This window comes from Callorhinus ursinus, unplaced genomic scaffold (genome assembly GCF_003265705.2).
Source record: "Callorhinus ursinus isolate GAN/ISIS: 27379988/994484 unplaced genomic scaffold, GSC_fseal_2.0 scaffold96, whole genome shotgun sequence".
Lineage (NCBI taxonomy): Eukaryota > Metazoa > Chordata > Mammalia > Carnivora > Otariidae > Callorhinus > Callorhinus ursinus.
Window position 1 is genome coordinate 123,558 of NW_027397158.1, and position 27,041 is coordinate 150,598.

Here is a 27,041-nt window from a genome sequence, read left to right on the forward strand (position 1 = left end):
AGAAGCAAGCTTGCTTGGCCCCCTAGAATGTCAGTATCATTGTCATACACGAAGGCTTTGATTTTCAGTATAATCATTATAAATTAATGCTCATGGTGATTCTCACATGCCAAGAGAAGAATGGATTGTATTCATTATACTTCACTTGGGGGCTCAAAGAGTGTACATCACAGCATAAAATATAGAGCTGTTGGATCACTATGTGCGTCAACTGTTCTTCAATAAAAAATTAAAAAGACCCAGATTTATAAGTTCATAAATAAGTATCTCAGAAATTTTAAAAAAAGAGTGTACACCCATTTTTAAGAAAGATTTCTATACAAAATATTTAAAAATTTTTTTATGGATTTCAAAAGACAAGCTTCAGTTGGTAAAAGACAAAATCAAAAACAAACAAGCAGACTTGTGTAGTAGATGGCCTCGGTGCCAGGCACACCCAGCTGTTGAGATTACACTCCCACAGGCACACCTAGTGGCTGTGAGTGGTGGCTGCTAAGGGCTCTGAGCTTCACCCTGCTGAGAACATCAAGGGGACAGGCCCTAGACGAATACACCTGCAGGGCGGTGCCTCTCAGGGGTGGCTGGCACCAAGGACAGGCTGGGTGCTCCCAAGCTCCTTCAGGCAAGGCTATGGCTGGGCTTTGGCTGGGCTTGCACCTCACGCAGCTTCTCCTGCCCTGCCCTGCTTCCCTCCCCCGTCTCACCCAAGCTCCGCACCAGGGACACCACGCACATTACCACAGAAGGTGACGTGACGTGACTGTGTGTGACAGAGAAGCAGACTAGGAAAGAAAGAGAATGCGACAGGAGTAAGCAGCGAAATTATGAGCATTGTTTTCAAAGGTACCAATTACTGGTGATTACTCAGCAATGGAGTTGGATTGTTTTTTTGTTTGTTTTGTTTTGTTTGTTTCTTTGCTAATGCTTCTATCTAAAAGCCTATTTTCTAAGTCAGGGAATGCTTATTTTTAAAAGCTAAATAATGGTGTGGATGGAATTAGGGCCACTTCACTAAAATTCAAGGGGCATGTCAGGCAGAAAATACTAAAGTTGCTATGTTCTCAAGTTGGCTTCATAATTCAATCTAATTCAATTCAATTCTGTTTAGGTTTTGTTTTGTTTTGTTTTTGTTTTTAAGTCAAAGCCTAATCTCTGCACTGAAAATGAAATTGCTTCAATGAATTAATAATAATAAAAAATCCTTTTAAAAATTGTGTTAATGTATGTATCTTTAGGTTATTTTCTACCTGTGGAGAAAAAGTAGTTATTTAAGATGGAAGTTATGCTATATTCATATTTTTAAAGTAGCAGAGAAATCACCAATTTGGTAAGGAAATGTGTATGTATCGAAAGCAGACTCCCAGGTGAGAAAAGGTAACCCCCTGCCCTGGTAGACTCTCAGGTCTCTCTGCCGGACCAGGCCCCCTGCCCTGATAGACTCTTAGGTCAACCTCTGCCTCTGGCCCTGCTCTGAGTCAGTGAGTGGGATCTGTCTGCTTATGGCTTAGAGGAGCCTGCCCTCACATCACCTCAACCAGGGTCACCTGCCCATCCCTGCCCTTGGGCCTGAGGACAGGTCATGTCACTGTGACCTGGGCTACCCAGCCCTGCCTAAGAATGCTGAGTCCTCTAGCAGTACTCCCCTAAAGACCAGCAACCAAATGCTTTTGAAAGATATTTCTGGGTGAAGAACCACAGGAGAAACAGGATATAATGTTTTTATGTCCACAGAAATGACTGATACCATCTTCGGTTAATTTTTACACTTGTCTGCTTTCATATTAGGGGGTTGGTTTTTCTTCCATTGTTCTGGGTCTGTCACATTCCCAAATTGAGCCCTATGGTAATGCTTTTGTTTCCTGGGGCTTCTGTAACAAATCATTACAAACTTGGTAACTTGAAACAACAGAAAACTTGTCCCTCACATTGTAGAGGCCTGAAGCCTAAAATTGGCATCTGCAAGGCCACACTAGCTCAGGCTCTAAGGGTGAGTGTGTCCCTGACCTCCAGCTTCTGGCAACTCTGGCATCTCTGAGCTGTGGCCACATGCCCCTGGTCTCTGTCTCTATCTTTAGATGGTCTTCTCTGTGTTTTTATATTTTATAAGAACACTTGCTGTTCGTTTCAGGGCTTACCTGGATAATTCAGAATGATCTCATTTCAAGACCCTTAACTTATTACATCCGTAAAGACTTTTTTTCCATATACAGTAACATTCAAGGGGCCCTAGGTTTAGGATGTGGACATATCTTTTTGGGTACCACCATTCATGATGGTGGTACTATCAGGGAGTGTGTATGGGGAGGGCATAGGATTAAAAGAACATCAGAACCCAGAGAGAACACAAGAAATACGTGCCTGATGCCTGTTTATAAAAATTGAAAGAAGTATTTTAAAAAATTTTAGTATTTTAAAAAAATTTAGAAGAGACAATCTTTTCCATCTTTGCCTAAGTAACTATTTCTTAGAGTTTCTGAGTCTTCTCTGCAATTTTCTTCCTAATTAATGGAGTCTTGCTTATTGAGATACTATGTCTTCAGCATCAGCATCACTAATGTCTTTTCCTCTTCTGTTTTATGGCACTCCTTGTCCCTTCCCACTGAAAACTCTAATTGTCTTTCAACTCTATCCCCTCAAATGCTTACCCTGTATGCAAATGTTTTTCAAAACTCTAGCCCAACTCCTAAATTCAGTCAACCACCTCCCTCACATTCTCCCAGCTGACCCACACTGGTCTGGTTTGTTCTTGCTTCCTGTTCCCGCAGTGCCCATCTTCCTGTCTTCCTCAGGCCTGCTGTGTGCATGCTGTATGCATCCTATTAAGTCATAATGTGAAAGGAGACACTTGTTTTAGAAGCTCCCAATATTCTCCTTATACATATTATTGTTTAATAGATATATTAAATCAAAAGACAAAATTTAAATCTAAAAATTTAAATCTCCCAAAGGAGAAAATTTAATGGCCTATTTGGAAATTAAGCAATGTAGGGAAAACAATATTAATGGCTTTAATTTCAAGTCTAGTTAGGAAATAAAGGTTAAACTCACATAACTTTGCAAAATTAAATAGAGGTCAATTCTATTCAACTAACATTTCCTTTGTGACTATGAAATTAAAGAAAGTGTTAGAAAGTATTAGATAAACAATGGTGAACAACACAATTCCTATCCTCAAGCAATTAACCTTCTAGTAGAGAAAAGAAACATGGTAAATGGTAATAGTCATGCAAGGCAGTATGTGGAGAGAGTTATGAAAATAGGCAGACATTATGAGCCCTGGGGATCCTCCCTCATGGCAGTTCTCTTGTGTTTGCAATATTGGGAATTGTGTACTGAGGGATTCCCCTAGAGGCCCAGCATCGCCACGTGGGCATGAGCATAGCATCATGGCTAATACAACCTCAACCTTCTAGAGTCTCTCTTCGTTCTTCTTTGATACAGCTGTGTCAATCAGAGTTTTCCAGAGAAACAGAACCAACAGGGTGTGCATATATAAAGATATTCATTTTAAGGAATTGCCTTATGTAATTCTGAAGGCTGAGGGTTCCAAGATCTGCCACTGGCAAGCTGGAGACCAAGGAGAGACAATGGTGTAGTTCCAGTCCAAGTTCCAGTTTGAAGGCAGGAGAAAACTAATGTTTCAGCCTAAAGTCAGGCAGATAGAGAGCAAATTCTCCCTTCCTCAGCCTTTTTATTCTATTCAGGCCTCCAAAAGCCTGGATGAGGCCCACAGACATTGGGAAGGGCAATCTGCTCTCTTTAGTCTGACAACTCAAATGTTAATCTCATTCAGAAGCACCCTCATAGACACACCCAGACATAATGTTTAACCAAATATCTGGACACCCCATGACCCAGTCAAGCTGACACATGAAATTAGTCATCACAACTAGAATGGTCCTCAAGCACAGTTCCCTTGTCTGATATGTAGTCCACACCTTCCAAAGAGACTTTAGGACCTTGTTTTTCCACCCTGAACCTTGGCCAACACTTGACAAAAATTGTCTCTACATTTGGGGGGTTTCTAATTATAGAAGGTCTGCAAAGTAAGACACAACTGGGACCTGCCTACCTCATGCCTTTGGCCATGTGTCTGATTTGTAAATGTAGAGCATTAGAACATTGGATTCGAATATCAGAAATTCTTCTCTTACCATTTTTCACTCTGATTTTGTGCATTTCTTTCTTTTGAGACACACAGTGTCCAAGGGGGGGTGGGGGGGGGGGGGGGGGGGGGGGTGGGGGGGCCCACCCATGGCTACCCCAGCTCTGGCTCTTCGTGAAGTAACCACACACCTCAGACTGATGGGAGGTTTGGAACGGGTGTCCATGCTGGACTCCAGCATGAGCAATGTGTCGTCCATGAGTCTTCCCAAGAATATCGGTCACCTGACCCAACACCTGACACTTGGAAGTTGAGGTGAAGAAAGTTGTCAAAGTCTTTAAAGCTTTTTGAAAGATATTTAAATAAATTTGCATTAAAAAATAGAATCCCAGTCATATAGCATTATGGCTGGTTTATGAAAAAGAGTTCTCTGTAAATATTCATCATTAGTTTAATGCCAGAATTTTAGAAACCTTCATGAATAACCAACTTAGCAAAAATGTATATATATATATGCACTTAAGAATGTATAAATATATCCACATATTTGTATGCTTTAAATAGAACAGATATACATGAATTGATGAGGTGATTTTAAATTGTTTGCTTTCCTTCTAATTTTCAACTGAGAGCAATCAAGTGATTTTGTTATGAAAAGGAATCCAAGCAAAGAAATATCTGGCTTTTCAGATATCCATGTACGGCTGCATGGATGTCTTCACTCTACTTAGCTGTCCCCCTACCCCTCAGTTATCTTCCAAAGTGGCAGGATCACCCCTACAGTCTGGAGCATTTCAGCACATTCTTCATGTTTTAAAATCAGTTTTCGTGATTTTATAGACTTTGGGTGTGGGCCTGGAAATGACAATTAAGGAATAACTGCTATGAGAAGAATTTCCTGGAACTTTGGATTTTTCCAGCACATCCTAACCAGTTCATGTCATTCTGTGACAGTCCCAGGCTGAGCAGACTGGTCCCATAAGTCCCCAGACTGACCACATCTGTCTAATCTATTGGACACAGAAGCACCTCCAATACAAGTGGGGTCTTCAGCCAAGTCAGCTACCTTGGATTCCACAGGGGGTTGGGGCAACCCTGAGCTTATGATCTAATTGTTCTGGGGTGGAAGGAGGCAGGCCTCAGGTGATTCCAGAATGGGCACCCTAGATCCTGTGACTCAGAGGGCAGCCCAAGGACCAGTGGCAACTGCATAATCCTGAGGTCCTTATACTTGCAGATCAGCATCTGTATTTTATCAAGATCCCAAGGAAATTCCTTTGCAGATCATAGCTGAGAAGCTTCTGCTATGTGAGCTTTTCATTTGTTGACTTCATTTTGTGTTTTCATTTCCAATCCTTTGCAGGTCAGATTTTTGGTAAAAGGGAGTAAAAATGATTTCCTAGAAAATTTTTAAAATGACGTACAACATAAAACCTCAATTTTTAAATTAGTATCAGATTCAACAGACCCAAAAATACTCTGACAAATAGCTGTAACAATTTCTAAAGGCTTTTTGAATGTCTGTACCTGTCACCCTGTGAGCAGGGGCAGAGAGGAGTGAAGATCATGGACCAGCCTGGATCTGCAGACGCATTTGGACGCACAGCCCCAGCCCATGTGTGGACCTGCTGTCCTGCATGTTTGAAGTTACAGTAATGGTTTGTGGTGGGCTTGCACACAAGGGTGGAGATCTGCAGGTGCCTGTTTATTCCCACGTGTACAATGCTTCCCTTGCATAAAGTCTACCCATGATAAGGATGAGATCCTTAAACAAATAAAACACAAACAGTAGGCTGTATGACTTTATCCCCATGCACTTTATAAACATTTGATGTGGCATCCACTCCAGGATGAGAGTGGGCCCAGTGCTGGACATCTTCCTCATGAATCTGAGGTCTGTCCAGCTCTTCCTGAACGTAAGTCCTGAACTATTTTTTGTCCCCACTAAAGACCTAAAAAGATAGTTTTGGGGGAGTGGTGGCGGATATAACAAAGGACAGGTCCTGCCTGTCTTGTACCATAAACACCACACCTCATTCCTGGCCAAGGCATTCGGATGAATTTCTGAGCTTAGTGACAGTGCATCCTTACCGGGTCAGTAATCCTCCTGGGAGTTAGGTTCCCCAGCTGAACGCAGGTCCAGAGGATGTGATGGTTTGGTGCCTGCAGAGGTCCCCAGTCTGCCTCAATGCTGGAAATGGGGTTATGTCCTAGATGAGACCTCAGCCAGGGTGCACGGTGGTAGCTATTGATTCTTTCTCCCAGCATGCTATACAAACACAGTGAGGAGCCTATCCTGTGAATGAGGTTCTCGGTGGCCTCCATTACCCTTCCTTATAGTGAGATCCAACCTTCATTCTGTTCAAAGAAATAGAGAATGCCCAGGTGAGAGCAAGAAGGGTCAGCCACCGTCACTGCACTTGGCAGACACAAAGGCAGAGTTAAAGATCTTTGCTGTGAAGAAAACACAGATGTCAGCATCACTAGATTTTCTCTTTAGCTCAATTCTACAATAATAAAAAAAAATAGTGTCAGCATTGCTTAAAGAATAATCATTTAAAATAAGCCCCACCCACAAAGCTATTAATAGATCTCCGAATTATTTTGCAGTTCTTTGTACTGAGGAAAATAACAGTATAGTGTTCAGAAGTTATTTGGGTCATGTTTTCTCCCCTACTTCAGTGTTTCTGTGTTATTTGAAAAACACTATTTTGATTAAACTCTATTTGTAGTCTATCTTAGACCCCCTGTTGAAATAAACTGAGTGTATAAAATATTAAAATGGTTCAAAAACCAAAATTATAGAAAGAAGTGTATCTAGAGAGATGCTAATTCCTCCCCTCTGCCTTCTTCATATATTCCTATCCACCCTTTCTAGGTAAACCTCGTTAGTTCTGTTGATCCTGTGTGTGTGTGTGTGTGTGTGTGCGTGCGCGCATGTGCATGCATTTGCAAACATAAACAAATTTTCCTCTATTTCCAATGTTTTCTTATAGAAAAGATTTCATAACAAAGTTTTGCTAGTACACTTTGATTTTTTAACTTAAATATATATTCTGAAAATGTTTCTTTTAATGCTTTTAATTCTTGCCAATCTGATAGGTAAGAAATTGTATCACAGATTAATTTAAATTTGTATTTTGTTACAAATAAAACTTATTATATAAAAGATTTAAGAGTAATTTAAGTATATATGTTTTATTAAAGGTCTGCACATGTTATTTTGGGTATCTTTTTCCATTCAGTTTTTACCTTTTTTTCTCAATTTTTAAAAGTGCTTTTTATTTTAGGAATTTAGCCTTTTATCTGTGACATATGTTGCAAATATTGTATCTCTGTTTCCCATTTTAGAAAATAGTTGAACTGAACGATATTGAAGATAAAGAAAGCATAAAAGTCCATAGGATGCAACTAACACAGTGATTAGAGAATGTATAACTGAAAAGGATGTATTAGGGAAAAGAGATGATACTTTTCCACCTAAACAAGAAGGTGAAAGATGGAAAATGAAAGAAGTGAAGGGAGAGCATGAAAATAAATATCAGAGCAGAAATCTAGGACATGGAAAACATACATAAAATGGAGTCAGCATTACACACATTCTTTGAAAAGATTAATAATATCAGTGAAACTCCTAACAATTCAAATTTAGGGAAGCAGAAATAAAACATAAATCTCCACCAGAAATGAAAAAGAGGATGTCACTACAGACCCTAGAGACATTAAAAAGTTACAAGTGATTCCAAAGGGGGCGCCTGGGTGGCTCAGTTGGTTAAGCAACTGCCTTTGGCTCAGGTCATGATCCTGGAGTCCTGGGATCGAGTCCCACATTGGGCTCCCTGCTCAGCAGAGAGTCTGCTTCTCCCTCTGACCCTCCTCCCTCTCATGCTCTCTCTCTCTCTCTAATAAATAAAAAATTAAATTAAGTTAAAAAAATTAAAAAAACCAAAAAACGCTAAAAAAAGTTACAAGTGGACACTATGGGTACATTTCATCAGCAAATTTGACAATTTAAACTAAATGTACAAGTATCTTGAAAAACAACTTATATAAGTTACATAAGAAGAAAAAGAAAGTCTGTGTATATTGATGGAATTGAATCAGTTATTAAAATGCCTCTCACAAGGAGAAATACTTACCTAGATGATTTTATTGATCAATTATTCTAAACATATGTGAAGGAATGCCCGTCTTACACGAATTCTTCCAGAGCACAGATAAAGTTGGGACACTTCCCATATATAAGACCTATTTAACATTGATACTAAAATATGTCCAGGGCATTAGAAGAAAGAAAAACTACAGACATCTCTGTAGTGAATGTAGATGCAGAAATACTATATAAAATATTAGCAAATTTAATCCAATCACATATAAACTGTTATATATTATGACCAAATGGTGTGTATTCCAAGAATTCATAATTGACTTAACATTCAACAGCAATCTATTTAATTTAACTTTCAAATATAAATGCAACAAATTAGGTGATTATCTTAAAAAATGCACAAAGTGCATTTGATGAAATACAATGTCCACCACTGTGGACACAAACCTCTTAACAAAGTAGAAATCAAAGTAAATATTAAATCTGATAAAGATTATCTAATCAACCATCATACTTAATTTCTTTTAAAAAAAAGAGGTTTGCCTTAAGATTGGAAACAAGTTAAGGTTGTAGCTGCTGGAGTTACTAACCATTACATTAGGAAAGAAAATGAAATAACATACAAATTTTGGAAAGTTTGAAACAAAAGTCATTATTTGCAAAGAGCATGATTATGTATTTAGAAAATCCAATAGAATCTTCACACTAGTAGAAATGAATAAATTTGAGAACTTGTTCAAGGTCCATCTGCAAAATTCATTTTTTAATTAATGAAATTAATGAATTTTTGTTAATTAATGAAGTTACAGATTCATAGCAAAACTGAGCAGAAAGTATAGAGAACTCCCATATACCTCCATCCCCCAACATAAACAATCTCCACTACTGTGGACAGTGGTACACTTGTTACAGTTGATGAATATACATTGGCGATTCATTGTCACCCAAAGCCCATAGTTTACATTAGGGTTCCTTTTGGGTGTTGTACATTCTATGGTTTGACAAATGTATAAGGACTTGTATCCATCATTATAGTATCATACAAAATAGTTTCACTTTCCTAAAAATCTGCTTCACCAATGCATCCTGCTTCCCCCTCAACCCTGGTAACCACTGATCTTTTTACTGTCTCCATAGTTTTGCCTTATTCAGAAAATTATATAGTTGGAAACACACCGATTGACTTTGCAGATTGACTTTCTTTTTCAGTAATACATATTGAACTTGCCTATATACCTTTTCATGACTTGATAGCTCATTTCTTTTTAGTGCTAAAGAATATTTGATCGTCTGGATGTGTGACTGTTTATTTATCCATTCACCTACTGAAGAGCACCTTAGATGCTTCCAAATATTGTCAATTATGAATAAACTTTCTGTAAACATCTATGTGCAGATTTTCATGTAGACATAATTTTCAATTCATTTGGATAAATACTAAGAAGTGTGATGGCTGGATTGTATTATAAGTGTATTTTTAGTTTTGTAAGAAACTGTCAAACTGTCCATTAAAAGTATCTATACCATTTTGCATACCTACTGGTAATGAATAAAAGTTCCTTGCCAAAACATTTGTTATTGTCAGTGTTTTCAATCTGGGGCATTCCAATAGCCATTTAGTGTTATCTCATTGTTTTAATTTGCAATTCCCAAATTAGAAAAGAAATCTTTCCTTGTTCTTGGTCTTAGTGGGAAAGCTTCAAGATCTTCACCATTAAGCATGATGTCAGCTGTGGGATTTTGTAGATGTTCTTTAAGGAGTTGAGAAAATTCTCCTCTTTTCCTAGTGTGCCAAGAATTTTTAGCATGAATGGATGTTGGATTTTGCCAAGTGTTTTTTCTGCTTCTATTGATATGATCATGTGATTTTTTTTCTTCTTCAGCCTGTTGATGAGATAGGTTATATTAACTGATTTTTGAATGTTGAACCAGGTTGGCATACCTGGGATAAACCCCATTTGGGTGGTGTAAATTCTTTTTCTACATTGTTGGTTTGATTGCTAATATTTTGTTCAGTACTTTTGTATCTATGTTTATGGGAGATGTTGGTCTGTTTTCTTGTAATGCTTTTATCTGGTTTTTATATTAGGGTAATGCTAGCTCATAGAGTAAGTTAAAATATTTCCTGTTTTGATCTTCTCGAAGAGATTATAGATTAATTGGTATCATTTCTTCTTTAATTGTTTGATAGAATTTGCCAGTGAACCCATCTGGGCCTGAGGCTTTCTGTTTGGGAAGATCATTAATCATTGTTTCTATTTAATGATGTAAGTATATTTAATTATTTATTATTAATTATTATTTGTTAATTATTATTAAATATATTTAATTTTATAAATATATAACAATACTATATATTATCAAATATATAGGTTTGTGTAAATGATCCATGTCTTGTTTTTTTTTAATTTTTTAAAAAGATTTTATTTATTGATTTCAGAGAGAGAGCACGAGTAGTGTGGGGGAGGGGCAAAGGGAGAAGCAGGCTCCCCACTGAGCAGGGATCTAGACTCTAGGCTCAATCCCAGGACCCCAAGATCATGATCTTAGCTGAAGGCAGACACTTAACTGACTGAGCCACCCAAGTGTTCCTGATCTATGTCTTTTTTTTTTTTTAGTTCAAAAAGTACTTTATTGCTAAAAAATGCTAACCACCTCGAGCTTTTAGTGAATTGTAATCCCTTTGCTTATGGAGGGCCTTGTGTCAATGCTGATGGCTGCTTGACTGATGAGGGTGGTGGTTGCTGAACATTAGGGTGGTTGTGGCTATTTCTTAAAATAAGACAGCAGTGAAGTTTGCCACATTGAACAATTTCGTGAACAGTTTCTCTGTAGCATGTGATGCTGTTTGATAACATTATACCACAATAGAACTTCTTTCAAAATGGGAGTCAATTCTCTCAAACCCTTTGATTGCTTTATCAACTGAATTTATGTAGTATTCTAAATCCTTTGTTGTCATTTCAGCAGTTTTCACAGCATGTTCACCAGTAGATTCCATTTCAGGAAACTACTTTCTTTGCTCATCCATAAGGAGCAACTTTTCATTCATTAAAATTTTATTATGTTGCAACAGTTCAGTCACATCCTCAGGCTCCACTTCTAATTCTAATTCTCTTGATATTTCTACCACATCTGCACTTATTTCCCCCACTGAAGACTTGAACTCGTCACAGTCATCCATGAGTGTTAGAATCAACTTCTTCCAAACTCCTGTTCGTGTTGAGAGTTTGGCCTCTTCCCATTGTGTTCTTTTTTATTTTCAGCTACCTCTTTTTAAAAATTTTTTATTGTTATGTTAATCACCATACATTACATCATTAGTTTTTGATGTAGTGTTCCATGATTCACTGTTTGTGCATAACACCCAGTGCTCCACGCAGAATGTGCCCTCTTTAGTACCCATCACCAGGCTAACCCATCCCCCCACCTCCTCCCCTCTAGAACCCTCAGTTTGTTTTTCAGAGTCCATCATCTCTCATGGTTCGTCTCCCCCTCTGACTTACTCCCCTTCATTCTTCCCCTCCTGCTATCTTCTTCTTTTTCTTTTTTCTTATCATATGTTGCATTATTTGTTTCAGAAGTACAGATCTGTGATTCAGCAGTCTTGCACAATTCACAGCACTCACCATAACACATACCCTCCCCAATGTCTATCACCCAGCCACCCCATCCCTCCCACCCCCCACCACTCCAGCAACCCTCGGTTTGTTTCCTGAGATTAAGAAATCCTCATATCAGTGAGGTCATATGATACATGTCTTTCTCTGATTGACTTATTTCACTCAGCATAACACCCTCCAGTTCCATCCACGTCATTGCAAATGGCAAGATCTCATTCCTTTTGATGGCTGCATAATATTCCATTGTGTATATATACCACTTCTTCTTTATCCATACATCTGTCGATGGACATCTTGGCTCTTTCCACAGTTTGGCTATTGTGCACATTGCTGCTATAAACATTGGGGTGCACGTACCCCTTCAGATCCCTACATTTGTATCTTTGTGGTAAATACCCAGGAGTGCAATTGCTGGATTGTATGGTAGCTCTATTTTCAACTGTTTGTTTACATTCCCACGAACAATGTAGGAGGGTTCCCCTTTCTCCACATCCCCGCCAACATCTGTCGTTTCCTGACTTGTTAATTTTAGCCATTCTGACGGGTATGAGGTGGTATCTCATTGAGGTTTTGATTTGGATTTCCCTGATGCTGAGCGATGTTGAGCACTTTTTCATGTGTCTGTTGGCCATTTGGATGTCTTCTTTGGAAAATGTCTGCTCATGTCTTCTGCCCATTTCTTGATTGGATCATTTGTTCTTTGGGTGTTGAGTTTGATAAGTTCTTTATAGATTTTGGATACTAGCCCTTCATCTGATATGTCATTTGCAAATATTTTCTCCCATTCTGTCAGTTGTCTTTTGGTTTTGTGGACTGTTTCTTTTTCTGTGCAAAAGCTTTTTATCTTGATGAAGTCCCAATAGTTCATTTTTGCCCTTGCTTCCCTTGCCTTTGGCGATGTTTCTAAGAAGAAGTTGCTGTGGCTGAGGTTGAAGAGGTAGCTACCTCTGTTCTCCTTTAGGATTTTGATGGACTCCTGTCTCACGTTTAGGTCTTTCAACCATTTGGAGTCTATTTTTGTGTGTGGTGTAAGGAAATGGTCCAGTTTCATTCTTCTGCATGTGGCTCTCCAAATATCCCAACACCATTTGTTGAAGAGACTGTCTTTTTGCCATTGGACATTCTTTCCAGCTTTGTCAGAGATGAGTTGACCATAGAGTTGAGGGTCCATTCCTGGGCTCTCGATTCTGTTGCATTGATATATGTGTCTGTTTTTGTGCCAGTACCATACTGTCTTGATGATGACAGCTTTATAATAGAGCTGGAAGTCCGGAATTGGGATGCTTTGCTTTTCTTTTTCAATAGTCCTCTGGCTATTCGGGGTCTCTTCTGGTTCCATACAAATTTTAGGATTATTTGTTCCATTTCCTTGAAAAAGGTGGATGGTATTTTGATGAGGATTGCATTGAATGTGTAGATTGCTCTAGGTAGCACTGACATCTTCACAATGTTTGTTCTTCCAATCCATGAGCATGGAACGGTTTTCCATTTCTTTGTGTTTTCTTCAATTTCTTTCATGAGTATTTTATAGTTTTCTGAGTACAGATCCTTTGCCTCTTTGGTTAAATTTATTCCTAGGTATCTTATGGTTTTGGGTGCAATTGTAAATGGGATCGACTCCTTGATTTGTCTCTCTTCTGTCTTGTTGTTGGTGTATAGGAATGCCACTGATTTCTGTGCATGGATTTTATATCCTGCTCCTTACTGAATTCCTGTATGAGTTCTAGCAGTTTTGGGGTGGAGTCTTTTGGGTTTTCCACATACAGTATCATATCATCTGCAAAGAGTGAGAGTTTGACTTCCTCTTTGCCGATTCGGATGCCTTTGATTTCTTTTTGTTGTCTGATTGCTGTGTCTAGGACTTCTAATACTATGTTGCATAGCAGTGGTGAGAGTGGACATCCCTGCCACGTTCCTGACCTTAAGGGAAAACCTCTCAGCCTTTCCCCATTGAGAATGATATTCGCTGTAGGTTTTTCATAGATGGCTTTTATGATATTGAGGTAGGTACCCTCTATCCCTATACTCTGAAGAGTTTTGATCAAGAATGGATGCTGTACTTTGTCAAATGCTTTTTCTGCATCTAGTGAGAGGATCATATGATTCTTGTTCTTTCTTTTGTTAATGTATTGTATCACGTTCATTGATTTGTGGATGTTGAACCAGCCTTGCAGCCCAGGGATAAATGCCACTTGGTTGTGGTGAATAATCCTTTTAATGTACTGTTGGATCCTATTGGCTAATATTTTGGTGAGAATTTTTGCATCCACGTTCATCAAGGATATGGGTCTGTAATTCTCCTTTTTGGCAGGGTCTTTGTCTGGTTTGGGGATCAAGGTAATGGTGGCCTCATAAAATGAATTTGGAAGTTTTCCTTCCATTTCTATTTTTTGGGAAAGTATCAGGAGAATAGGTATTAATTCTTCTTTAAATGTCTGATAGAATTCCCCTGGGAAGCCATCTGGCCCTGGGCTTTTGTTTCTTGGGAGATTTTGGATGACTGCTTCAATTTCCTTAGTGGCTATAGGTCTGTTTAGGTTTTCTATGTCTTCCTGGTTCAATTTTGGTAGTTGATACATCTCTAGGAATGCACCCATTTCTTCCAGGTTATCTAATTTGCTGGCATAGAGTTGCTCATAATATGTTCTTATAATTGTTTGTATTTCTTTGGTGTTGGTTGTGATCTCTCCTCTTTCATTCATGATTTTGTTGATTTGGTTCATTTCTCTTTTCTTTTTGATAAGTCTGGCCAGGGGTTTATCAATCTTGTTAATTCTTTCAAAGAACCAACTCCTAGTTTCGTTGATCTGTTCTACTGTTCTTTTGGTTTCTAGTTCATTGATTTCTGCTCTGATCTTTATTATTTCTCTTCTCCTGCTGGGTTTAGGCTTTATTTGCTGTTCTTTCTCCAGCTCATTTAAGGTGTAGGATTAGGTTGTATATTTGAGACCTTTCTTGTTTCTTGAGAACGGCTTGTATATACTTTCCTCTCAGGACTGCCTTTGCCGTATCCCAAAGATTTTGAACAGTTGTGTTTTCATTTTCATTGGTTTCCATGAATTTTTTAATTCTTCTTTAATTTCCTGGTTGACCCATTCATTCTTTAGTAGGATGCTCTTTAGCCTGCATGTATTTGAGTTCTTTCCGACTTTCCTCTTGTGATTGAGTTCTAGTTTCAAAGCACTGTGGTCTGAAAATATGCAGGGAATGATCCCAATCTTTTGGTTCTGGTTGAGACCTGATTTGTGACCTAGGATGTGATCAATTCTGGAGAATGTTCCATGGGCATTAGAGAAGAATGTGTATTCTGTTGCTTTGGGATGGAATATTCTGAATATTTCTGTGAAGTCCATTTGGTCCAGTGTTTCATTTAAAGTCTTTATTTCCTTGTTGATCCTTGGCTTAGATGATCTGTCCATTTCAGTGAGGGGGTGTTAAAGTCCCCCACTATTATTGTATTGTTGTCAATGTGTTTCTTTGCTTTTGTTATTAATTGTCTTATATAATTGGCTGCTCCCATGTTAGGGGCATAGATATTTACAATTGTTAGATCTTCTTGGTGGATAGACCCTTTAAAGGATATAGTGTCCTTCTTCATCTCTTATTACAGTCTTTGTTTTAAAATCTAATTTGTCTGATATAAAGATTGCCACCCCAGCTTTCTTTTGGTGTCCATTAGCATGGTAAATGGTTTTCCATCCCCTCACTTTCAATCTGGGGGTGTCTTTGGGGCTAAAAGGAGTCTCTTGCAGACAGCATATGGATGGGTCTTGTTTTTTAATCCAATCTGATAGCCTGTGTCTTTTGATTAGGGCATTTACATCCAGGGTAACTATTGAAAAGTATGAATTTAGTGCCATTTTATTGCCTGTAAGGTGACTGTTACTGTATATTGTCTGTGTTCCTTTCTGATCTATGCTGCTTTTAGGCTCTCTCTTTGTTTAGAGGACCCCTTTCAATATTTCTTGGAGGGCTGGTTTGGTGTTTGCAAATTCCTTTAGTTTTTGTTTGTCCTGGAAGGTTTTGATCTCTCCTTCTATTTTCAATGACAGCCTAGCTGGATATAGTATTCTTGGCTGCATATTTTTCTCATTTGGTGCTCTGAATATATCATGCCAGTCCTTTCTGGCCTCCCAGGTCTCTGTGGATAGGTCTGTTGCAAATCTAATATTTCTACCATTGTAGGTTACATATCTCTTCTCCCGAGCTGCTTTCAGGATTTTCTCTGTCTCTGAGACTCGTACCTTTTACTATTAGATGTCAGGGTGTTGACGTATTATTATTGATTTTGAGAGGGGTTCTCTGTGCCTCCTGGATTTGATGCCTGTTTCCCTCCTCACAATAGGGAAGTTCTCTGCTATTATTTGCTCCAATATACCTTCTGCCCCTCTCTCTCTTTCTTCTTCTTCTGGGATCCCAATTATTCTAATGTTGTTTCGTCTTATCGTATCACTTATCTCTCAAATTCTGCCCTCGTGATCCTGTAGTTGGTTATCTCTCTTTTTCCCAGCCTCTTTATTTCCCATCATTTGGTCTTCTATATCACTGATTCTCTCTTCTGCCTCATTTATCCCAGCAGTTAGTGCCCCCATTTTTGATTGCAGCTCATTAATAGCCTTTTTGATTTCAACTTGGTTAGATTTTAGTTCTTTTATTTCTCCAGAGAGCATTTCTCTAATAACTTCCATGCTTTTTTCAAGTCCAGCTAGTATCTTTAAAGTCATGATTCTGAACTCTAGGTCCAACATCGAACTAATGTCCATATTGAGTAGATCCCTGGCTGACGGTACTCCCTCTTGTTCTTTTTGCTGAGGTGATTTTTTTCGTCTTGTCATTTTGTCCAGAAGAGAATAGATGAATGAGAGAACAAAATGCTAACAGGTTAACAACGTCCCCAGCAAATATACTGTATACAAATCAGAAAAGACCTGAAAGCAGGGGAAAAGAAAGGGAAGGAAAGAAAAAAGAAAGAGAAAAAAAAGAGAAAAACAAAAACAGAACAATACATAAAAAGCAGAATATGATCAAATATGGTCAGGCTAGTGCATAGATCAGTGCCACACACTAGATTTTGGGTGTATTTTGGTCTGTTAGAAAAAAGTGCCTCCTAAAATTTTAAAGGAAGAAAGACATATATGTACAAAATAAGGGTTGATACAATGAAGGGATGGAAGATGACTGTAAAGATGAAAATTATAAAAGATTTTATAAAAGGAATTGATAAGTTGTTTGAAAAAAGAAAGATTGAAAAAAGGGAGAGAATGTGATCAGGCAGGTGACTAGAACAAAGCCATACACTAGTGATTTAGGGTATATTTTGATCTGTTAGAAGAAACTGTATCTCAAAATTTTAAATGAGAACAACTTATATATATATGCCAAAAATAAGGGTAACTACTATGAAGGGATAAAATATGACTCTAAAAATGAAAAATAAAAAATGTTTTTTTTAAAAAAGGGATTGATAAGATGTTGGTTGAAAAAGGGAAAAAGAAAAATTTAAAAAAAAGTTAAAAAATTAACTTTGATGAACTAATGAATCATGGTAAAAAAAAAGCCATGAATTCTATGTGCAGTTTCCCCTAGCGCTGGAGTTCTCCCGTTCTCCTTGATCGGTAAACTTGGTCTTGGCTTGCTGGCTGTTCGTGCTGATCTTCTGGGGGAGGGGCCTGTTGCCGTGGTTTCCAAATATCTTTGCCGGAGGTGGAATTGCCCCGCCCTTGTCGGTCCGGGCTAAGCAAGCTGCTCGGGTTTGCTCTCAGGAGCTTTTGTTCCCTGCAAGCTCTCGGTACAGCTTTGAAGGACCAGGGCAAAAATGGTGGCCTCCCAATCTCCGCCCGGAGGAGCTGAGAACTCGGGGCCCCGCTCCTCAGTGCGCCCCCAGAGAAAAGCAGTCACTCCCGTCCTGGTCTCCGGCCGCACTCCGTGCTCACCCGGCCTGTGACCGAGCGTTTCTATGTCTGGCTCCCGACCCCGTGTGGAGTCTCCAAACCCAGGAGATCCCTGTGGTGCGCTCCTGCGCTGCTCCTCCCAGGGGAGGAAGGGGAGTCTCCCCGGCTCTGCCGCTTGTTGGGTCCCTGCTGGAGGAGTAGTGGCCGGACTTCCAGTAAGTGGTCGCTTCTCTTTTCAGAGAGTTGTTGCTACTCTCCTCTTCGATCTCCTGTTGAGTTCGTAGGTGTTCAGAATGTTTTGATCCCTATTCAACTGAATTCCTGAGACCAGAGGAAATCTAGGTCTCCTACTCCTCCGCCATCTTGCTCCGCCTCCCCTGATCTATGTCTTTTTGTATGAGTTTTGACAGATTGTGTTTTTCAAGGAATTGTGCTACTGCTTCTGGGTTATGAAATCTGCAGACATAGAATTGTTTGTAATATTCCTTTATTATTTTTTTTAGTATCCATGGAATCTGCAGTGATGACCTTTCATTTCTAATATTAGTAACTTCTGTCTTCTCTTATTTTCTTAGTCAGACTGACTAGAAGCTTATTGATTTTGTTGGTTTTCCCAAAGAACTGTTTTTAGTTTTGTTTTTGTTTATTTTCTCTGTTGATTTCTTGTTTTCAATTTATTGATTTCTGCTCTAATTTTTATTATTTTTCCCTGCTTACTTTGGATTTTATTTGCTCATATTTTCCTCATTTACTCAAGTGGAAGGTTAGATGATTGATTTCAGATCTTTTTTCTTCTCTAATGTCTGCATTAGGTGCTATAATTTCCCCCTAAGCACTTTTTTGCTGCATCTCACACATTTTGTTTTGTTTTCATTTTCATTTAGGTCAAAATGTATAATAATTTCTCTTGAGATTTCTTTCTTGACTCGTGTTATTTAGAAATGTTTTTCAAAATTCCTTTTTTATGTACCAGCAAAATAAAATAGAAAATTAAAGTTATTGATCAAAGATATATATTTTATAGGGTATAATTTTCTTTTATTCTGTAGAAGTTCAAGAGATGCATGATTAAGTTGTAGAGTTTTGTACATTGTGGATGGTCAGTGGGATTCATTAAGAGCTAGTGGGACTTCGATATCTTTAAACCACAATGTGTAGAGAACTACTTTCTTTCTGTGCATGCTTTGCACTGTGAAAATATATGATGTGTCACTTTGTCTTGACAGATGAGAATGCCTTTTTAAATATTTTTCCATTATGATGAACATAAGACAATTAATTACTGACCTACCAGGGAATCTTAAGATGTTTTGTAAGGTCTAATATATTTATCCAGATGTTATAATTAGGCTTTTAAAAATTGGTGCCTCATCTACAAGAACCAGAAGAATATCATAAAATATCTGAAAGGGATATGAAACCATGTATTTACATCACTAAAAAGAGCTGTAAAAATAGCTGTGATTATATACAGTAATTATAAGACAAGGTGGAAAAGATTAAGGAAAACCTTCCTTTCTCTGCTGAAAACTTTATTTTTTAGAGATTGTGTTTATTTATTTGAGAGAGAGAGAGAGACAGCAGAGCAGGAGGGAGGGGCAGAGAGAGAAGCAGACTCCCCGCTGAGCAGGGAGCCCGATGCAGGGCTCTATCATGACCTGAGCCGAAGGCAGACGCTTAACCACCTGAGCCACCCAGATGCCCCTCTCTGCTGAAAATTTTAATCCAGTTTCCATTTTATCCTCCCACATCTCAGCCACAGGTGTCCCGGGCATTCCCTCTTCCCTGCTCCACCAGTGTGGCTGCAGGCCCTCACCTCTCCTCCTTCCCAGAGGACCCAGCCAGGACTCAGCCCTAGCCTTCCTCGTTTACCTGGGAATGTAGCCCTACTTCTTGCTTCTGTAACTTGGAGGATCGCACCCAACCCATGTTGCTTACCATGACCAGAAGCAAAAGTTCTTAAATTTCACACATTTCTTGGACATTTATATATATGAACTGTAGGTAAAATAGGACTCCCAACTGCAGATCCAGGTCAATGATCAGGTTATGTTCTGATCATTCCTAAAATCTGTAATTTCACGTGAGCTTCTTGGCCTTTGGACAGCACAGAAGAGCTTGTTCTGTTGGGTTTTGGGAAGGAGGTGAGACTCCCTGCCAAGGGAGGAGGGTGTCAGCCTGTGATGTGGAGAAAGCACCACCGTGCTTTGGGTTGAGGACAGTGCTGGCACGCAGTCACAGGCAGGCAGGCAGGCGGCCAGCCCACCAAGAAAGGGCGAGGACGTGGTGTGTGGAGCAGGCTTCACAAGGTTCGCCACGAGATGTGGAGCACACTTCACCAGGGCAGCTTGGGCCGTGTTGAAGGAAAGATTGCAAGATGGGGGTCTGTGGGAGGTGAGAAAGGCCAAGCACAAATTTTGCCCTCATCGTGATTTACCATTGTGTCCATGATGCAGCCTATCCTGTTTTTCTGCTCTTTTCTTCCCTGGAAGCCGAGGGTGTCATAAACGCAGCTGATGGAGAGCTCTTTGTGGACACATATCAGTGCAAAGTCTGTGAGCTCCTCCAGCTCAGCACCTGCGTCTTCTGCAGGGGGAGGCCGGGAACTGGGGCCTGTTGCTGAGTCGCCGTAGTGCCAGGGCATGAGGACCCACACCGGGCTCTGCTGTTCACTGGAGCACTCAGAACTTCCCTTTGAGTTAAAGGGAAAAAAAGACAGAAAACCTCATGTACATTATCAAACTCGATGGGATGTGGATGCTGCCTGGTTATGAGTCTTCAAAGGCTACTTTCAATGTTTTTATAGGTATTTTTTTAAGAATATACCTGAATAGTTCCCAGAAAGGTTGTTACATGATGGAGGCCTGTGTTTCTCCGGCCAGTAAGAAATGTGCCTTGGCCTTGTACTGAAAGATGAAAATTCAGAGCTTCCAGGGATGCCTGGGTGGCTCAGTCAGTGAGGTGTCTGCCTTTGTCTCAGGTCATGATCTCGGGGTCCTGGGATGAGTCCCCCATGGGCCTCCCTGCTGAGCAGGGAGTCAGCTTCTCCATGCCCTTCCTGTGCTCCTGCTCTCTCTCTCTCTCTCTCTCTCAAATAAACAAATAAAATCTTTAAAAAAGAAAAAGGAAGAAAGAAAATTCAGAGCTTCTAAGTTAAAGAAATCCTTGGCTGTTTGAATTTTGACTTGAGAGACAATTTTGTTCTCTCCTCCCAAATGTCAGGTGTACTGGCTCATCCATATCTATACCGCATCAATAATGATCAACAATGGATGAGCCAACAGACACAGGAAGTTTTACTTTTAAAGTTGGGACAGGGAGGGACTTAGAGCTTTCCTGTTTGCATCTCTTGAAAGACACTGGGGCAGTGTGGCCACACTGCCAGGGCGGGCCTTGCTGTGCTCACTGCTCTGCACTCCACCTGGAGACTCTTGAGTCACAGATAAGGCCCTTGTGACCAACGCTCAGGTCCAGGTGCCTCCCTGCAGAGTTTTGGGATTCCAGCTAAAAGTCTTGCTGGCAGAATGTGGTCATTCTTGAGCATAGGTATCTAGGAAGTGCTGAAATGATTTTTAAAAATAAAGTTTTCAGGGGCATCTGGGTGGCTCAGTCAGTTAAGCATCCAACTCTTGATCTCAGCTCAGGTCTTAATCTCAGGGTCATGAGTTCAGGCCCGGTGCTGGGACCCACACTGGGTGTGTAGCCTACTTACTGCTACTACTACTACTACTACTACTACTATTACTACTACTACTGCTACTACTACTAATAGAGTTAAGAAAATAAATCAATAAAGTTTTCATTGGATTGTGGGAACGTTAAGTCTCTTGTAGCTGTTGGATGTGAGAGGTGCTATCTACTATGCTGTTGACATTACAACATAGCAGATGATGAAAGGGAAATAGGGTTGTGTTGGCTCTTTGGGAATTGCAACTGCAGAGCTTCACCTTGGCTTTGCTGGAGGCATTTAGGAAAGCTAACCTTGTGAGCTGGAGGGACCTCTTGTCAGTTCAGTCACTTGGGAGTTGACTTTTGGAGAGACACATATAACAAGACACGTATGTTCATTTTTTCATCCTAAATCAGGGTTCTGACAATTAAAAGTGTCCTGTGGCTAAAAAGCTACACAAATATCTGGCAGAAGTCTAGTCTGGTTTGTTCAGAAAAATACACATGCAATTTCTAGAGGATTTTGAATTGGATCACATATTTACATCCAATGGGCAGAGTGAGCCTGAACAGGACAAGAAGTAGATTAAGGCTGATACTGACTTTGTGTTTGAATTACAATTATAGATCAGTTTTTAGGTGAAGATTGAATTTAGGGAATTATTCTTGCAACATTTTCTCACAAGAGAGGCTACTTAAAGCATAAAAACAGTTATAAAGTAGGTGTAAGAAACTATGTTAAAGTGAGCAATATCCTTATGTACTGATCCATGCTGGGCTGAGAACAGAGCGGTCATTCAACTAAAACCTCAGTGAAAAAGAAAACTGTCGCTAATCGTGGTAAATAGTAGGAGATACTTTCATGAATCTTTGCCACTCCACATTGAATCTGTTAGGGTAGAATCTGCTGAACAATATCTCCATTGTTGACATCCACCCAAATAAACTAGCAGGGTAAACTCTTGGGGGTTATACACGTTCATGTTTCTGTTGTTCAACCTTTACCTTCTCCTGTGGGTGAGCTGGGTATAGATGACATACCAACAGATGCACAAGCAACATACATCTATTTGCTGATGGCATGTCGTTTTTCAGAACTCCATTCAATAAAATATTTTTTTAAAGATTTTATTTATGTGTTTGAGAGAGAGCGAGCGAGCGCAAGAGAGAACACAAGCAGGGGGAGCAGCAGAGGGAGAGGGAGAAACAGGCTCCCCACTGAGCAGGGAGCTGAATGCGGCTGGAACCCTGGGGCTCTGGGGTCATGACCTGAGCCGAAGGCAGATGCTTCACCAACTGAATCACCCAGACGCCCCTCCACTGAATAAAATATTAAATAATTAAAATTTGCCCAGACTTGTCCGCATATAGACACGGAGGTGGATATATTTCATTCACTTTCCTAGAGAACTCAAAGCTAACAAATGGACGTGATATACGCAAGCCTGACACAGCTTTGGAACTACATGTGCAAATTCGGCCAATTTAGGAAATTACTAATGTATATTTCTGATGTGACAACTGGTGTGATGTATTCAGCCTTTCTTTTATTTCTGCTATGAGGCTTTTGTCTCAAATCTATAACGGTGAGCACCGCAGCCATGAGCCTCTAGCTCCGAAGAAATCCTGACTCATGGCTGGGCCAATTCTGCTTCCTCTCTCAGCATGTAGATTTAGAAAAGCAATGTTCTCTCAGTGAAATCAACTCCACCAATATCTTCACGTGCATGGGAATGAGGGAACATGTCACATGTACTCAGGTTGCACCAGCCTGGAGTTGGGATTGCTAATATAATTCCTTACTAGTATATTTCAGACTTCCACTTACAGTGATTTGGTGGGAAAAAATCCATTTACAGGGAAGCACCTAGAACCCGAATAAATTAAAGCACATATGTACATTAATGCACATATAGATTTCCAATAATGGTAGATTCCCAGGAACCAAAACATTTTGGAAAAGATTGATTGATTTGAGGGAGAAAAAGAGCATGCACATGTGAGCAGAGCGAGGGCAGAGGGAGAGAGAAAGAATCTCGAGCAGACTCCCCACTAAGCATGGAGCCTGATGCGGGGCTGGATCCCAGGACCCTGAGTCAAGTCAGACACTTAACTGATTAAGCTTCCCAGGTACCCCAGGAACCCAAACATTTTTGAGAGTGACATCAGCAAGATGATGAACTAGGAATGCCAGGCCCTCCTTCCTCTATTTAAAAAACATTAAAACAAACAAAAACCCCCAAAGAAATAAGTGGAGACTTGCCAAAATACTTAAGGGAGTTCTGGAAAACAGCCAAAGGTTTACAGCAATGAAGTAAACACCTGATCAAGAAAAGGCCACATTCAAAACAGGAGAAACGTCATGACAGTTTACTGGATGGTTCCACAAGCTCATCCTGCCCTGAAGGAACTGGGGGCCCTGTCCCGAGTTCCTCCTTCTAGAGGCATCCTGGGGCTTCCTGCCGGCCGGTCTCTGTTCTGTCTGACCTGGACATCAAAGGGAGAAGCAAGAGCCCCAGGCCACGGCTGGGTGTGGCACCTGCATTTTCGCCCTCACCTCCTTCCGGTGAAGCCCTGTGGACTGCCCCACCCTCAGCCTCCGACACTGCAGAAGTGTGTCTGCAACTAGCAGCTGGGAAGCCGAACAGCAGCCTGGGATTTGAGAACACCAGATAGGACGCTGGAGAAACAGTCTCCTTTGAACAGCACATCCTCTGCCTTGAATTGTCAAAATCTCCCCTAGTGCATCAACTTTAACCAAACATGCATATCAGTGTCATGAGCAATGTGCTGATAGAATTAATACTTTCCCCTATGCTCATGGATGATGTCTGCATGGCTTTCAGGGGTTTCTGAAGGAGAAATTCAATTAGTGTGTTGTGGGAGGTGCATTGGCACATTTCATGGACTCCCATTCTGGCTTTGGAGCTAATTAGCTGCATCATTCAGGGAAGGTAATCGCCAGTGGGAGCTCCGTCCTTCAGCATAAATAGAATCACAATTCACGGCAGGATAGTTACCAAGCACTAAGGAGATCGTGCTTTCTAAGTGTCCATTGAATGGCTAAGTATTATAGTAACAATAAAAATAAATGAAAATATTAAAAATATGACAATATTACCACTACAGACTGAACATGCAATATTTTCAGGTTGTTGCTAATTTCAAACCAACATCATAATATATTTACCATTTCAAGTTAAAATCAAAGTGTTTAAACAGAATTTGATTTACATAACAGGGATTTAAATGGGACAAGGTATAAAATTCAATTCAAACTAAAACCATTGAGGTCTCAAAGTTCAGTTAATAAGGCAGCTTAATTTCTTTGCTAGAAGCATTGCTGCACATTTCCTTCATTTCAATTGTTTCCTTTTTCATAGAATGAAATTAGAATAATTGCATTCTTTATGATAATCCAGCTGCTTAGCAATTATCTATATTATATTATTGCTGCAGATCTTCATGCTGATGGTGAGCAAGTTTCTAATGTAAGCTAACTATACAATAAAGTGCACACATGTGCATGCATACGCAGACACACAAGCCCTACATACGTGAGCATGCACACGTGTGGACACATATGCTTACGCGCCTGCATGGATTTTCATGCATAGCAAACACACATGCATGTACGTGGGTGTGTTTGTATACAAATAGATGGTTGTATGTCTTATATGATTCTAATCTTTTAAATCTGGGTGGTACCCCTCAGTTGTCTTCACATCTTGAAGGTTTATGTAAGCAGAGGACAGCCCAAAACCCCAACCACCTGGCATGGGTTCTCCAGGTTAAAGAACTGCAGGTCATGCCACAAGTTGATATCTTAACCTTGACTGCTAAACTCTTTGCTTTTTATGCTCCGTTCAAGGAAAGTCTATGGATGTTTGCCAGAACGTTAGGGGCCACTTCATGGCTCATGCTCAGGTCCCACCCTCACAGTGGAGCCCACAGGGGGAGCACTGGTCAAGGGCACTGCTGTCCCAGGGTACTCCACAGGGGCCAGCAAAGATAAAGCAGCTTAGTGGGGCCTGGCTGGCTCAGTTGGTAGAGCATGTGACTCATGATCTCAGGGTTGTGAGTTCAAGCCCCATGTTGGGGTAGAAAAAAAGATAAAGCAGCTTAAATAACCCCAAAGGGGTGTCAGAAGGAAGGGGTCTCTACAGATTCCTGTGTGAAAGCATACAGGGGTTTGTCGGTCATTTCTTCTGACTGACAAGACTGAATATTGCCAGACTTTCCCAGTATGTGATGAGAGCAAACTTGGTTTTCAGATGAAGACCCTGGAGGGTGAGGGACCAGCTTCTTACTTCTTCCTTTATGTAGCTGCTGAATATTCAACAGCACGTTCAACCCTTTGCCTGACCTTCTCCTGCTGGGAGTAGGGTCTCAGGGAGTCTGTGCCCTGGGCACTGAGATAGTGGCTGTGGTAAACATCAAGTACGTGTGCTTTTACACACAGAGGCTTTGATTTTCCTGTGATAGGCTCCAGAATGTGTGCTGCTCAGGGCGTCTGAATGAAACAAATTTGCAAAAGGGCTACAATCCACAGTAACAGATCTGCAAAAATCTGCTTTCTTCCCATATTCTGAGAGTGCTAGATGTTACCACTGCAAAACTTCTACAAACTGGGAAGGGACAAGTTGCCTCTCATTGGGGTGCACTTTCCTGACTTTCTCATTTTCTATGGCTTGCTTGTTTGTACCCTTTGCCATGTTTTTCTCAGGTTGTTGGTTCCTTCTTATCCATTATAAGATCTATTTTTATTGGGGATGTTTTCCATTGTTTAGTGTGAGCTCTGAGTGCTTTCTCCAGCCCCAGGATGTTTATCAGGTTTTCCTCTCGTTGTAGTTGTTGTTTGGTAAAGAATGCCCTGAAGTATAGCGTAATACACAAGATGTGTGAAGCTGCAGGGGGGTACCTGGGGGGATGATTTCTGAGGAGCACACCTGATCCCAGCATGGCAGCCGACCCCTCACGGCAACATGTTCTCGCTTTGAAAACATGGGCCACTTTGTTGAAGTTTTTATAGCCGTAACAGATTTTGTACTGCTTTGCATCTGGTTTCTTTGAGACGGTGTCTCCTGTGCCAGATTCATCTGGACTTTGGGCTGGGGCACGCTGTCCGCTGTCCTGGTGCCTCTTCCTCGGCATCTCCTTCAGGTAAACACATGGCAGAGACGGGGAGCGTGAGGGTGGAGACAAATGGGTGCGTGACCATGTCTGCCCCCTGCTTTCTCTCTGCCCACCACCCTCGCAGCTCTGAATCTGACCCACTGCAGTTCCTCCTTCTCAGGACACACCCTGGCCAGCACCAGATGGGCACCGGCAGCACCAGCACACTCAGGCCTGGGCAGTGACCCTCGCCCAGAAGGCTCTGCACTGGCGAGTTCTTTGCTAAGTGCCCCTAGTGACTCATTTGCGGACTGAATTCCAGGTGATGAGGGAACAGAAGGCTGGCTGACCCTGCAACCTCCCCCCACCCCCCACTCCTGGGTGGGACATGTGTGACCTTCCAGGAAGGTCAACTATCTTAATATTACCGCCTTGCTAGAGGGGAAAACAACCTTAACTTGACAATGGCAAGGCCTGTGAGTCTTCTTTAGCATATGAAAGTTCTTTCGGAAACCTCCCTTTTTCCTTAC

At 40.5% G+C, this 27,041-nt stretch overlaps 1 long non-coding RNA gene and 1 other non-coding gene across 2 annotated transcripts; both read left to right on the plus strand.

The window, feature by feature from the left end:
- The first annotated feature begins 776 nt into the window (after positions 1-776).
- On the plus strand, positions 777-27,041 carry LOC141371763 (uncharacterized). The gene is made up of 3 exons (XR_012376976.1): positions 777-843; positions 10,405-10,480; positions 26,693-27,041. It is a non-coding gene; the product is annotated as an uncharacterized lncRNA (long non-coding RNA).
- Positions 25,426-25,499, plus strand: TRNAM-CAU (transfer RNA methionine (anticodon CAU)). The gene has a single exon. It is a non-coding gene; the product is annotated as a tRNA-Met (tRNA).